Source organism: Lolium perenne, chromosome 6 (genome assembly GCF_019359855.2).
Source record: "Lolium perenne isolate Kyuss_39 chromosome 6, Kyuss_2.0, whole genome shotgun sequence".
NCBI lineage: Eukaryota > Viridiplantae > Streptophyta > Magnoliopsida > Poales > Poaceae > Lolium > Lolium perenne.
In genome coordinates, this window is record NC_067249.2 from 34,899,761 (window position 1) to 34,915,990 (window position 16,230).

The 16,230-nt window shown below is 44.5% G+C and overlaps 1 long non-coding RNA gene across 1 annotated transcript; it reads right to left on the reverse strand.

Moving 5' to 3' along the window:
• Nucleotides 1–5,376: 5,376 nt before the first annotated feature.
• Nucleotides 5,377–6,888, reverse strand: LOC127309735 (uncharacterized). The gene is made up of 2 exons (XR_007857306.1): nucleotides 6,338–6,888; nucleotides 5,377–6,250 (listed from the first exon to the last, which is right to left on the reverse strand). It is a non-coding gene; the product is annotated as an uncharacterized lncRNA (long non-coding RNA).
• Nucleotides 6,889–16,230: the final 9,342 nt, after the last annotated feature.

The window sequence follows — 16,230 nt, forward strand, 5'->3', positions numbered from 1 at the left end:
TCAGCTGAGCAAAAGTCCAAATATCTGTTGTCCTTGCTTTCCCAGTATGGATATCCAAAAAAGTTGAGATTCATCAAAACTGAGAAATCAAATGAGATCCATCTCCTAAGGACCTTTGTACAGGAGGCAAGGAGGTACCCCTTTGTGACACCTGGTTAAAACATATGTATGCGATGAAAATCCATGGAAGTCCAAGCTAATTAGGACACGGTGTGAGCACTATTGGTATATTATGCATGAGGCAAGCAAACTTATAGGAAGTAATTATGCATAAGCCATACTATTTATCACTACCGTTGACATAAGTAGCACCTCTCAAAATAAATATTTTCAACACTCCTATTGCTTTCAAAATTAAAAGCTCTAGCACATGGGTAATCCATGATTCCCTCTGCGAAGGGTCTTTCTTTTACTTTCATGTTGAGTCTTCACCTTCTACTTTATGCACCAATTAAGAGAGCATAGTTGTAATTCTTAGTGCAATGTGCATAGTCCCAAAATTATTATTGATTGATTCATGATTGTGCTATTGCATGCTCTCAAGTTACTTGTATCTAGTCACCCTTTGTATTTTGAAGGTGTCCTTGCATTTATGTTTTGCTATTCCATAAGGACATGTTGAGTACCACTTTATTATATTTACTCTATGATCATAAACACACAGTTGCTTTTAATGCACTATTATTCATGATCCTTTGTTTGAGCTACTCTTCATGTTATAACATAGTTGCTAAGTTCAATTGAATTATATCTATCATGCCTATGTTAGAGTACTTAGATCCCAGCTCACAATGCTTTACATGTTTGATCAAGATTGTGTTGGCTTCATGTCGCCTCAAAAATTATTTTGTTATCACATACCTACTCGAGGACGAGCAGGAGTTAAGCTTGGGGATGCTGATACGTCTCAAACATATCTATAATTTTTGATGTTCCATGCTTGTTTTACACCAATTCATATGTGTTTTGTTTACACTTCGTTGCACTTTTACATGATTTTCGGCACTAACCTATTAAAAAGATGCCACAGTGCCAGTTCCCTGTTTTCTGCCGTTTTTGTATTTCAGAAAAGTTGTACAGGAAATATTCTCGGAATTGGACGAAACAAAAGCCGAAGTCAATATTTTACCGAAATGAAGATAAAGTCCGGAGGGGGGACGAAGAGGCGCCACATGGCGGCCACACCTACCCTTGGCATGGCCTGGGCCAGGCCCGCGCCAAGGCATGGTGTGGGCCCCCCCAGGCGGCCAACCGACCTCAATCCTTCGCCTATTTATACATCTTCTCGGGAAAACCCTGGATACCTGAGCCTCCATCCACGAAAAGTTCCATCGCGGCCGCCATCGCCGAACCCATCTTGGGGGGTTCTGAAGCTCTTCCCGGTACCCTGCCGGAGGGGGAAATCATCGCCGGAGGCATCTACATCGCCATGCCCGCCTCCGAAGTGATGCGTGAGTAGTTCATCCCTGGACTATGGGTCCATAGCAGTAGCTAGATAGTTGTCTTCTCCACCTTGTGCTTCATGTATCGATCTTGTGAGCTGCCCTACATGATCAAGATCATCTTTATGTAATCCTCTATGTTTGGTTTGCTGGGATCCGATGAATGTTGAATACTATGTTAAGATTGATTATATATTCATGTCATATGTTATTTATGATCTTGCATGCTCTCCGTTGCTAGTAGAAACTCTGGCCAAGTGGATACTTGTGACTCCAAGAGGGGGTATTTATGCTCGATAGTAGGTTCATGCCTCTAGTTTTCTGGGAGAGTGACTTTATAACTTCTAAGGTTGTAGATGTGCTGTTGCTACTAGGGATAAACCAACAATGTTTTATCCAAGGGTAATTCTATTGTTTAGTTTACACACATTGCTTAATGTGATAGTCTGTTGCTTGCAACTTTATACTGGAAGGGGTGCGGACGCTAACCTGAAGGTTGATTATTAGTCATAGACGCAGTTGGATTACGGTCTATGTATTATGTTGTAATGCCCAATACCAAATTATCATAGTAATCATCTTGTCATATATCGATCGATATTCTGTCAATTGCCCAGCTGTAATTTGTTTACCCAATATGCTATTTCTTTATGGAGAGACACCTCTAGTGAACTGTGGACCCCGGTTCTATTTCCTTTACTGATAAATTTAACTGCAATCATGTTCTGTTTACTTTCTGCAAACATCTCCTTCCATTCGATACGTCTAATCCTTTGTGTTCAGCAAGCCGGTGAGATTGACAACCTCACTGTAAGTTGGGGCAAAGTATTTGGGTTGTGTTGTGTGCAGGTTTTACGTTGTTGCTGACGCCGGTAGTGCACCCTGACACTAGTCAGCCAGTAACACCTTCAGAAGTCACACCTTTCTCCTACTGGTCGATTAAACCTTGGTTTCGTACTGAGGGAAAACTTGCTGCTGTGCTCTTCACACCTTCCTCTTGGGGTTTCCCAACAGCGTGTCTGCGTACTACGAGTGCACGCCAGCACACCTCGTCCCCGGGGCCATAATGCTACCAAGGCCAATCTTGCCGAGGAGGCATCAACCCTTGCGTTGAGCCAGACCTTGGAGAAGATCATGGCCGAGTCTCAAGCCGCCCTGCCAAAAGGGATGAGAAGAGACGCCTGGAAAAGGAGGCCCCTAATGCAATCTACCTCAACCTCACCAAAGAGGTCATTAAGGTCCAAAGATTGGATGTCGAGGCCAAAGAGGCAGACGCCAATGCCAAATTGCGTGACGCCGAGGCCAGGGATGGACGCAGAGGACACAAGGACCTGGCTGACTTGGGCAGCATGAACGACGACACCAGGGCCTGGTTCCTGAAGAAGCGGGCCAAAATCCGCACGCGAGACGACTGATCTGCGTCGCCATTGTCAAGCACCATGGCCTCTTTTTGAACTATATTTGCTGTTCTGACCATGTTTGTGCCCCTTTTGAACTACATTTTGTACTGTACCGTGTGCATAATGTGATAGACTTATTTGAGACCTCAATTTTAGTCTATATGATGCTCATATGTTGATGCAATTTGCTTGTTTCTGCAGTTTTCCCATATTTTAGAAAAAAATGGCCCACGGCCAAAATGCATCGGACCGCTGGAGACACCCCCAACGCAAACAGACGCATGACCATTTCCGCGTCCGCGAGGCAACGCAAACGAACGCGCACGTACAATTTAGGTGTCCGAAATGCGTGGTCCTGTTGGAGATGCCCTAACTTGAACCATCGGGCATGCAACATGCACGGTTGAGACGTGGTCGAGCGAGCGAGGTCTCTGTCTAACAGTGTCTAACCAGGCTTTGCACTATGGCGCAAGCAAAACGCCACCCAAAAACATAATCGGGAGCACGTACCTGTCATGGGCTCGACACAGTTGTGATGGAGCCAGTACGAATTTCGAATCTTTGTGTGCGCGTGCTGGTCGGTGTCCACCGTGGCGAGCAGTTGGTCTATGTCCAAAATCATCCGAAGACGAGGAGTCCTCGAAAATGCAACTTCTTCTCCCCCCTCGGAGCTCTCGGGAGTGAACAATACCTCTTCTGGTTTTCCCGGATCTGGGCCGTTAGGCCCCTCTCCCCCTCTTCGTCGGCGACGGCCGTCGTTGAGTTCGGGTGAGGGTCCCTCCCGGATGTATAGTAGTAGCTAGGTTTCGTTGTCTTCTTTGCTGTTTTGCGATGCTTTGCGTGGCGGATGCCCGCTCTTTTGTCCCTCTCCTGAGGATCTCGCCGGAGCTTGTGGGCGGCGTCCGGTGGCTGGCCTTCTTCTTCCCCTGCTGGTTTCCATGGTGGAGTCTGGTTTTGGGGGAGGATTTGGCTAGATCCTTTTCAATAAGCTCGTTCTTCTGCCATGCCGGGAGTGGATGTTGATGCTCCTTCTGTCTCTCTTTTTTTCTGCCGTGGGGGCAGGTGTTGAGAGATGGTGGAGATGGGGTTCTGCTCGGCGTTGGCTTTCGGAGGTTGGGAGATGTCGGCATGCGCCTTCTCCCTGCTGTTCCTGCCCTGGTTCTCTTGCGGGCTGGTGCTTCCAGCTCGCCCATTGGCAAGGTGCGGGGCGTTGCCCCCGCCGATGTGCTACTGTCGTTGCCAAGGTTCCGTTCAGCGGACGACTATTGCGGCGCTTCAACGAGGCTGGTCCTCTATAGTACTGAGCAGGCGGCTCAATGGCTGTTCCTCTCCCTCATTTGTCGCCGGATCTCCGGCGAGACCACGGTGTGGAAGGTTGCGGCTGCGGATTGGGCAAGAAAAGTTCCCGGGTTGTGTTGTAATTTCCTTGTTGTGCAGGGTCTTTTCTGTAAAAGTGGACAGCTGTCCTCCTTCTGGTTGTATCCAATGTTTATCTAATATATAATCCAGTTTACTATAAAAAAAAGACATATACAACAATCCGGCGTCAAATCAAATCACGCTCAATAGAATGAACTCAGATAACACTCTGAACCAAATCTTACCATTGGCGGGGTCGATACGGCCGATTCAGGCAACGCCACAAGCGACGCAATAGGAGGAGCTCGGACAAGTTCGAATCCGACGGCCTAGGTCCTGGGAGCGGCCGAATCAGACCTCTGCGGCGCATCCATGGTATGTGGTTGCCATTAGAATCTTGCCCGGCGGAAGAGAACGAGGTCCGCCCGAGAGATTCGACCTACTCCCGATGCGGCGGGGTGCGGGGCACTCGCAGGCGGCGGGGCGTGGTTAATGCGGGAGGCGGCGATGGCGCGGCGGAAAGAGGATGCGTGGAAGAAGGCGTGTGAGAAGGGAATGGGAAATGTCAGCGCCCCATCTTCCCTCACGCAGATAGAGGTTGGGCTCGGTTCGGCCTTGCAACCTACAAATACATAGTTCGGTTGGGTTGTTTTTCAGACCCTGTAAAAGACTCCTATGTCGCGTCCTTTTACGGGATGTGATCAAGAGCGAAACTGAATAAAAACCGTAAAAACGGCTATTTTAGAGTTTCAGATGATTTAAGAGATATGCTAGAGATGCTCCAAGGGGCAACCGCCTGCATGACAATGCCCCCAGGAGAAGGACTTGCTTGTCTGATGGATAATGATAAGCCAACAAATTCCAATCTTAAACTGATATGACAGATTTTGAGATTCACGAAGTTACTATAGACGTCTCGCTGTCGACTGAAGAATATTCCATCTTTTATGAAACACCAAAGTGTTAAACTTGAGATCGGAACTCTAGTGAGCTGGAGATGCCACTATCCTCCTAACCATCCAACCACATATTAGTTCCATGTTTAAATCCATTTTATCAAAACTTGAGTAATAGCTGAATTTCCTTTTTTGACGATATGCCAGTTGAGAACGTGTTCAGATTTAGTGCTCTTGAGATCCATAACAGATAGTTTGGGTAATTCGGGCGAGTACCAATGTATAATTAGGTATGTATTTCTTGATCTGAGAAACATCGAACACAACTCACACTAACATAATCTCTTTACACAGCATAGAGCAAATAAAGATGTACAAATTACATGTCCATTCAGAGGCAGAGTTGCGCCCAACACCGGTCGAGCTGCCTAGCCAAGGGAAGCTAACTGTTCAGTCCAAATTGGTGAAGCTATTGCAGCACCCCTAGCCAGCCAATAGCCCGCACAAGCAAATAGCGATTGGGTATGAGTCGCTCAAACGATTCATGCCCTCGTTTTTTCTGCCTCAGCTTCCCAGTAGATATTTCCGCCTCCCCTTTCGTGGATCACTCGTGGGCTCATGGCTGACGTGCTCTATCAGCCACGCGGTCTGCTCCAGTGGTTGGTTGTTTGTTCCTCAAGGGGAAAAGGCCAAGCCCTAAGGTGTGACATTTATATCAGTGAGATCTTGAATGAACAGGTACCAACACACTTTGTGAAGTGTTTTTTAATTAGATTGTGTTTAGTAAATCTGTCATTCGCTAGGATGCCAAAATCTTTACCTACTAATAAAGGAAGTAAGGTTTCTCCCCAAAATTTTCGTCCGTTTTTTAATTATCCCTAATTTTCAGATGAAATTACAGTTAATGCCACCGTTATATGAAGAAAACGTTTCGTCTCGGAAGAAAAATATCAGCGCGTGCGTTCTTCTGCCCACGCAGGCGTCTCGTACTCACCCCTGCACATTAGCCTTCCTCTTGGGCCTGCCATTTGGTGGGCTTGTGTATTGGGATTTAGGCAAAGCAGCAACCGATCAAATTATTCTCAAATAGTCCCACATCGTTCCCTTATGATGATTCCAACCGGTTTATATACACTCGATTTGCTTGGAACATCTGCAAGGTGAATCAACAAGAATTAGCACCACTGATTACTTGGTCGGAAATCTGCTATGAATTAAAGGAGGGTGTTGCCTATGTTACCTGCATGAATAGCCTCGATCTAAATCGCTTGGCATATACTATCGTCCACATCATGAAGGGAAAGACCGAAAGAGGATGAGGGGAATACACGGTGACCCGAGAAATTGGCCATCTACCCGACGACGAGGATTTCGAGACGGACGGAGGGAAGGGGAGGAAAAGATGAACTGTGGGGCTGGGGAATAGCCAGGGGCTGGTGACGCGATTCGTGTCCAAGATGCCGAGTTGGCTCAGGTTGCGCCGCTGCTCTGAGCTCGACAGGGGAGGGAGAGGAGGTGGAGTGGTGATGATTGTTGTGGCCGGGTGCGAGATTTGGAGAGAATGAATGGAGAGATTTTTCTCTGTGTGGCAACGACCAAAGGAACGCTGGCTGAAACTGGATCCATGGACAGATGAGATTTGGGGATATCTTCACGCAGTGCTTGGTTGAAAAAAAAAGTCGTGGCACTTTTTCGTTGAGGTGTTGTGGCTTTCCAGAAAATATACATCAACGAACGAGGTTAATTCTTCCTACCACCTTCATAAATTATTTTTACAGAGTATTTTTGACAACCTCCATAAAAGTTCCTTTTAGAAGATTTCAGAGAAAACAATGTAAGAAAAGAATCTAAATATTGGCATTCTCCTTCCTGATTTCTTACTGTCTTTTGCTCAACTTTAACAGACTATTTTTTTATTTCTTTTGCTCAGTTTTGATGGATCACTTTATTATGTATGTATATAGGTCTTACTTTTTTCACCAGAGGAACGCACGGGTATTTTTTCTATCTATCTTTATCTACTAATGAAGGACGTAAGGTTGGTTCGGTAGGACTCCTGACCCCTTCGCCTGGGTCGTCTAATTATTTCTGTGGTCCTACATCGCCTAGAGATATCCCCGCTCACGTCAAGATGGGCCATCGTAGGTGCGTTGCTGGGCCCAACTCTACATCGGTTCCATCATAATGTTAAAAAGATATCTAGATTAGTTCTACCGTCCCGATGTCTAAATTAGTCCCACCTTGCTTTGTTAAACTGAGTATCGCCGCCGGTTCACATACGCAAGTTTTCTCAAATCAGCAAGCCATCTAGGAAAGCATGAGCACCACCATTTCTTAGTCTAAGAAGGAACTATTGAATTATTATATGGAAGGAAGCACCAAACAAGGGAAAAAGAGAGAGGAAGCAACAAAAAAGAGGGAGGCCGCCGCCCCAAAGTAGAGCTCACATATTAGAAACGGGTCTGGAAAGGGTGCCACAAAATTGGCGGGGTGGCGAGCGTCGGTCGAGGCGCACCGTTCGTGTGAGGAAGAGACACAAGGAAATAAGCGCAGGGGAGGGGGGGGGGGAGGTATTGCGAGGGAATCGAGCTCTAAGGCGAGGCATATCGAAAAAATATTAAGCCGTGCAATAAGTGAGACGTTCTAACGCCAAATCAAAATATTCAATCTTAAATAACCCCTGTAACGCATGCGCAATCTGTGATAGTGCGAGACATATTCACCGAATAGAATCTACAAGGTTAACAATCTATTCTTCCGCAGCAACGCGCGGGCATTGTCCTAGTATTATCTAAAGTTCTAAAAAAAAGAAATCATCCAAAAGAACAAAATGCATTTAGCAAAATTTAGTAGCCGAAAAACACACTTTGGTAGTGGCTCCGAAAACCAAATGATAACTTTGATATCTGCTTTAGTTTTTGTATGCAATATGTTAGCACCCCTCTTTTCCCGTTTCCGGGCCACTGATTAGTTTAGAGAAAATGGCCATAAAAAAACACAAGACCCCGTGTCAATGTGTCAATCAGGGGAAATGGTGAGTGCAACGGGACGGTGGCACCCCAGTTCCCTCCACCGACAACCCATCTCCATCCCCTTCCTCTATGGAACAACCTCAACTCTCCAGCCTACGGTCTCTCCAGGTATCCTAGAACACCTTTGTTCATGGCGAGGTCCCGTGGGGCATCGACGTTCTTCGAGGCATCGTGTCCTATCCTGCCCCATGCTGGCAGGATCCGGAGTAAAATGACGACGACGAGGTGCCTCCCGTGCACTAGGAGGCGAGCCCCGAGCCCTCGACATGTGCGCACCCTCCTCACGACGCTCAACCACGACCCAAAGAGATGGAGCAAGCGGGAGGCGTGAGCTCGATCTCTGCCTCCGCAAGTGCTACACCCATATGTGAGCCCATCCATGTAGGGCCGCCTCGAGTGCTGATCGTTGGCTGCAGATCGGGTTAGGCGCCGGAGAGACCGGTGAAGGAGATGAATATGACAAGTGGATCCATGTTGTCACCGAGAGTAGGAAGTTGTGTAGACCATGATTGGTTCTTACCCGGAGTGCCAAACAGGTCTAAGGTTCGTGAAAGGCCGGAAACTACAAGCTCAGTTTGCCAATTTTCAGAATTCAAAGTTTGGGGGTCTGATTTAGCTAAGGCTTAAAAGTTCAAGGTTTAATTTCAATTTTACTTAATGAATATCTTCTGTCCCTACCTAGCAAACAAATTAAAGGGAACCCGACAAATAAGTTACTACGTACACTATAAAATGTTTAAAAAAGTTGGTTAGGAACTTCTAGAGCTTTTAGGAAAACATGTCTACATTGTCTTTTAATGGACAAGAATCATGTAATACAAGGGATCCCGTGGCAAGCCCAGGCGGCCGCTGGGGCTAAAAGGATGGTAGATACATCTCTAAACACCGGTATTAGTTGTTGAAGATTGATAAAAAAATTAACCTTAAGCTTATATGATGTGCATATGTGTTAGTAGGTCAAGTCCTACGGCATCGACCCTGATTATGTTCACCCCTTCAACAAGCTTATAGGGGTTTCGACTCTTGTTGCCAAAAGATGGCTTTAGGTTGGTCGATGTATTATCTTTTAAAACTTATGTGAATAATCAATGAAAAGTATTTATTATTTTAATGCAAAGGATGGTACTATAACCGCCATTTTTTAAAATAAATAGGCAGATACTAATCGTCTATTGAATCAATATCAAAGAACTTATGTTTTAGGTTCTTCACCCGCGCGCCACTCAGGGGCCGCACTATATGAGGCAACCATCAACCCGAGGAACATGGCGGCAAAGATGCATGCATCGCAACATGTGTGGGCCGTGTGGCTGCATCTGCACTGTTTCCTAAATACAATCATAATGAAGTATGTAGAGACGAGGGGTGATCCACATACGTCCAAACAAGACAAGCTAGAAAAACAACAACCAATCGTGACGCGTGTGAGAAATATAAATACAGTATATAGGGAGCTGACCAAATAGCTCATAGCGTAGATAGTGGTGGGTTGAGCCTACGTGGGAACTTTTTTTTTAATCTTACCTTGAGATGCTTACCTTCGTATGCCTGTAAGTCTATATATATTTCTTAAATTATTTATAATTATTGAGGAAACCAAATCTTATTTATAACTTCATTATTTAAATCACTGCTCAAGCATAATCCTTATGCCATACTCGATAATGAATAGAAAAGGCGGCATCGTCATCGACTCAGACACACCTTACTACCCAATCGAGCAATACCAATTAGATAGGTGTAGAGAAACTGATCACACACAATACATGCACACACAGTGACCTTCCTTATCCTTGAACACACAGCGTCCACCATTAGGGCATGTACATTGGTTTAGACGGATGGTGTCTGTTAATACTACTCCATGTCATCTATAGACAATGATATAGGCAATGTATACAATAATTTGTCTGTAAGTTATCTATTTTTAGTCATAGCTATATGTGAGTATAAGTTATAGACACCATTCATACAACAACAAAAATGATGTCTGTAAGCTGTCTGTAAGCTGTTTGTAAGAAGCCTACAGACTGTCTGTAACTTTACAGACAGCCTCCTTCTCTCTCCTCATTCTCTTTCCTCCACATCACCAAAATCATCTATAACTACCTCTTACAGACAGCTGAGTCATCACCATTGTACATGCCCTAGTGTATTCAGAATAACCGCAATAGTACATGCAACCTCCAGTGTCCCCACAACCGATACTGGTTTCGGTCTCCTTGCACGTGAGCCCTTCAACCATGTCTATGCAAACAAAATAAATATCTAATGAGATGATGTGCAGACATAGAAGCAGAACAAAGACATTTGGAGTATCGCAAACAAATTTAAAAGTTAGTGCCATATGTGTTTTCTCCTTACCTCCAGCTATGAGTAGTGCGAACATCAACATAAATGTGACAAAAACAATGGTCTTTCTTGCCATGGTGAACACTTGGTTTTGATGTCGTTATCTTGCCAAGTATTTATAGGACTAGAATGGTAAACTATTTAGTGTAGTGCTAAAATGTTTAGCATATCCTATCATATCAAAATCATTAATTGTCAAAGATAGTAAATTATTTGGACCAAACCAAACTATTAATGGCCTGTAATCTTCCTGGAGAGTATAATACATTATAATAAATGGAGACAAATTGTTACTCATTAGTGTAGCCCTTGCAGTATTTTACTTAGAGAAGCCCTATCATTAGTTGTTACTCCATTAATTTTTGAAGATAACAAATGATTTGGGCCAGATCAAACTAATGCCGTGTAATATTTTTTGAAGCATATACTGCCATATGATCGATGGCGACAAGTTGTTACTTCCATGGAAATCTTTCCTTAGAGAAACCCTGTCATTAGTTCTAAAAGATTGGATTGAATGTTGGTTTATCTTGCATACATTTATAGAACATCAAGGATGATTTATATTATCCTTTTTTGTCAGGACGAGAAATTTTGCACACAGCTTCCTTATAAAATTGTGAGGACATCTCTTCCTAAGTACCCTCGGTTTAGCTTTTGAATATTCGAAACAAAGATGATGATTTGAACAAGACCAAACTACTGACTTCGAATTGTTTTAAGCGCACAATATCTCATTGATCGCCACAAACTGTTAAAGGTGAGTGCAACCCTATTGACAACCGTTTTCGGCTCAAAAAAGAGCATCCAGAAGATGACCTCGAATAAGAAAATAATAGAAAGAAAAGTTGTGTATCTCGTTGGAACACGCAACTTTGATTTTTGGATCATCTCAATCCAAAGTTTTATGTGATCTCTAGAGCCAAATGAGAAATGATACCAAGGGTACGTAGGACAAGTCGTTTGCCAGTTCACAAGTTTTGGTCAAAAGTGAGGCAGTCGAAGACAAGTCCTGCCCGGGTTCAGCCCATGGACCAAAGTTAGAAACATAGGTAAAGGATAGTCAAGATCTACTCATATGAAAAAAAGATCAACATTAAAGTTGTTCGCTTTTTTTTAATCGAACAAATTTGTTGTTGGACGCATCTCCATCCGAGCACGTTTAATCCCTCAAAGGTCCGTCAGACATTACAAACCAGTTTTGGCCAAAGTGTTACAGAAAGGTCTAACCAAAACATCCGAAGTACATCCCAATTAGGGTTTTGGATGTGAATCCAAGCCTTTCTCTTGTACGGAAAGTTCAGCCGCCCTTTATATATATGAGGGGCGACGGCCGATTGAACAATAACATACAATCGCAAAAATCAATCTACAAACCTCTACCTTTTCTTTGTCATCCTTGTTTTCTACTCATCGTTCATCGACATTCTTCGTGTTGGAGAGCCTCGATTCACGAGGTCCTAAGGGAGGGCGAACCTATCTAGGGCAGCCCATCACTGCTGTGCGTCCAGATGGGGTCCCTCCTGTGCCCGTGAGGTTTTGGGTTCCAAAAGATCTCCAAGGTTGGCATGCGTATCGCGCTTCTGACGAGGCTCCTCCGGCGTTGTGTCTTGTGTAACCCGCTCAACACCGGAGGTACAAGCGACGTGTTCGTGTGTGAACACACTTTTTGGTGACCCCTCTAGCGAAGATCATCATGTCAAGTAGCCAGATATCCCAACCCGTTAAGATTAGCGCCAAAAACATCATCAAGCTTAGCTTCGAAGATCTTTCGGCGAAACAACGTGAAGCCTATGAGGCGCTCAAGAATAAGGGTCAAGAGCAACTTGAAGCAATGGAGAAAAAGAGCAAGGAGGATTTCGAGGCTTTGAAGAAGAGGCAGCATGATGAAGACATGGAGATGTTCCTTGGAAGCTTCCACAAGGACCGCCAAGGCGTTGTCACGTTGCTTGAGGAGGCCAAGCTTCCACCAATGCTCGGCGATTCAGCCTAGCCTTCGGTAAGTACTAACTTACTTTCTAGCACTCAGTTGATTGCAAGTAATCATTATGCTACTGAATCTAGTCGCTAAGCCTATGATGCCCTGATAGAATACTTGAAAGCTAGTAAAAACACGTCTCATGATTATTTTGATAGTGTTGGTGCAAATGTTGCTATAGAAAACCCTAACCTGACTTTATCTAGTTCATCGGTACTATGTAGTGATATGTTGATGGATCCTCACTTTAGCAAAGAGAGTCGGATCGTAACCACGCCAGCATGCCCTAGCCCTATTATGAGTGTGCCTTATTCGGCAATACCACCGAACTAGGCCACACTCCATATAGCCATGATTACATCGCTGAATTCCAATTCGGTACCAGCAACGCGAGTAAATTCTATGGCTAATTATGTTACTGTTCTTGCGCAACTACCACAAACAGATTCACGCAACATAGAAGAAAACATGTCCAAACTCAAGCCATAATTACATAAGATGTTCTATGGTAACTTCAGAATTGAACCAAAGCCCGTAAGTCGGATGTATCAAAAACCCTATCTGGAATACTTTGATGCTCTACCATACCCCAAGGTTACAACGTGCCTGCTTTTGCTAAATTTAATGGGGTGGATAGTAGAATGATTTGGGAACATGGTAGTCAATATTTAGCATAGTTGGGTGAAGATGGCACTAGTGATCCTTTAAAAGTATGTTTATTTCCTTTGTCTTTAACTGATACCTATTTTTCATGGTTTTCTGCTTTACCTTACGGTATTATTTTACTTGGTATCATCTAGAAAAATTCCATGAACATTTCTATAGCAACGATAATGAGCTTAAGTTGTCACATCTTACATTGGTTAGACAAAACATGTTGAATTTGTCACCGATCATGTAAAAAGATTTAAAGATACTAAAAGTCGGTGTAATAGTTTAGTGATTGTTGAGAGATACATGGAGGACTTGGTGCTTAATGGTCTAAGAACTCACATTAAAAAATTGAAGGTTATGATCATTTGAGTATTAGCTAAGTTGTACAAAGAGCTTTGACTCAAGAAAGCCAAAGCAAAGAAAAAATTGATATGCATAGGTCTAAATTTAATCGTCATTGCATAAATATGGTTGGATACAATAGTGAAAACTCATAGGACGAGGCTGAGATTTATGCCGCTGAATTGGTTTGGCTCTCCACGGCTAAACCATATATTTGTGATGCTCTTAAGCCGATTCGCATGAGTCGTTTAGATGAGATGACCATTCAGTTTTGTTGTAGCCAAATATGATAGAATATTTGATGCTATCTTAAAAGAAAAATACATTCGAGCATCTCACACTCTTCTAGGGATTAAAGATTTAAAACGACGTGCTTATTGCAAATATCATAATTGTTTTTGTCATGCTATTAACGATTGCAATGTTTTTCGGTGACATACACAATCGTCTATCAATAATGGACGATCAAGTTTTGATGATATTCAATTTGACAAGCTACGAATCCCAATGAATAATCTGGAGCTGCATGGGAATATGTTAATCTGGCCTGAGGTGGCCGAATCTGCTAATAAAATAATGTTATCGTTGTTGAATCTATGAATGACAAGAAGAATGACAAGGTATTGGGAAATGATATTATTCTTGGCAAGCAACCTGATGGCAAGAAGACGCTGAAGATCTCCATAAAAAATCATGCACTTGGGACTAATCATAAATATAGAAGGGTGTGTGTGGCAAGTTTATCAAGCCAAGAGTCCAGAAGTTGGCAAGTGGATTACCAATGAGATCAAGGTGCAACACAAACAAACCAAGCCAACATTCGACATGTTGTTATCTAAGTATGCAAACCAAGCGACCGGTTCCATTTTTAACCGGTCAATGCGTGTGAAGCACCCAAGATCACAAACATGGATGGTGCCACACCCATACACACCATATTATTAAGTAGCAGTAAAATTGAACTACCTAGGAGCCACCACACCTGTTTGACGTTCTGAGCCATCCGATCAAGCCTGAACGTTCCACCTAACATCTCTGTGTCTTTTCACCGCGCCTGAACGCACACGACGGCCTGCTAGCATTACTGAGGGCGCATTTCGTAGCCTGGCCAGCCTAGCATTTTTCGGCCCGCTTGGTTGCTTAGACTCAATCGCGTTGTTGCATGGCACGGGTCTTAAAGCATTCCTGGGACAGGCCCTAGAGGAACGCCCAGTTCGGCAGTTCCTAGCGGGCATGTCCCGTTCTCGCGACTCCTTGGCTCGACGGATGCAACGGATGCACCTGCTCTTGCTTACGCTCACTCTCCCTTACACTACTCCGCACACCCTCTCTTCAAATCAACACAAACATATTTCGAATCAAAATAAGCTGTAGACGAAAAAGCTGTGCGTCGATGATATGAATCAATTCCTAAAATCGGTTTCGAGTTTCGTCAGTCATAAATCGTCAATTTCGTGTATGAAGTTTTGATCGAATTTTGCCAAATTTGTCGCACACGCTCAACCGTTTGAAATTTCCTTTGAGGAGTAGGTTCACCTCACCATTCCGCATGACTTTTATGTTGACAGGTTTTTGTTTCGGTGTACATACATGGATAGATAAATGATTCGCTAGTATAGTGTAATGTGTACGTATGTGTGAGTATAGTTTGGAGTACTCTTGCTCAACTTCTCGCTTGCCATCTTCATGGATGGCGATGTGGTGATGATATGTGAGAAGTGAGAGGTGATAATCCATGGTGATGGCAGCATAGTGAAGTTCGTCTTCGTGGTTGGCGACGTGGTGATGCTTGTGACCGGCGTGACCGGCGGTGTCATGGTGGTATTCAGCTTCGTGGTCGGTGACATGGTGATGCTTGTGACAGGCATGAACGACGGTGTCATGGTGGTCTTCGTCTTCGTGGTCGGCGACATAGTGATGCTTGATACGTCTCCGACGTATCGATAATTTCTTATGTTCCATGCCACATTATTGATGTTATCTACATGTTTTATGCACACTTTATGTCATATTCGTGCATTTTCTGGAACTAACCTATTAACAAGATGCCGAAGTGCCAGTTGCTGTTTTCTGCTGTTTTTGGTTTCAGAAATCCTAGTAAGGAAATATTCTCGGAATTGGACGAAATCAAAGCCCAGGGGCCTATTTTCCACGAAGCTTCCAGAAGTCCGAAGATGAAACGAAGAGGGGCCACGGGGTGGCCAAACCCTAGGGCGGCGCGGCCCCACCCCTGGCCGCGCCGGCCTGTGGTTTGGGCCCCCCGTGCCGCCTCCTGACTTGCCCTTCCGCCTACTTAAAGCCTCCGTGACGAAACCCCCAGTACCGAGAGCCACGATACAGAAAACCTTCCAGAGACGCCGCCAACGCCGATCCCATCTCGGGGGATCCAGGAGATCGCCTCCGGCACCCTGCCGGAGAGGGGAATCATCTCCCGGAGGACTCTACGGCGCCATGGTCGCCTCCGGAGTGATGTGTGAGTAGTCTACCCCTGGACTATGGGCCCATAGCAGTAGCTAGATGGTTGTCTTCTCCCCATTGTGCTTCATTGTCGGATCTTGTGAGCTGCCTAATGTTGGATAACGTTGCATAGAAAACAAAAATTTTCCTACCGCGAACACGCAATCCAAGCCAAGATGCAATCTAGAAGACGGTAGCAACGAGGGGGTATCGAGTCTCACCCTTGAAGAGATTCCAAAGCCTACAAGATGAGGCTCTTGTTGCTGCGGTAGACGATCACTTGCCGCTTGCAAAAGCGCGTAGAAGATCTTGATCACG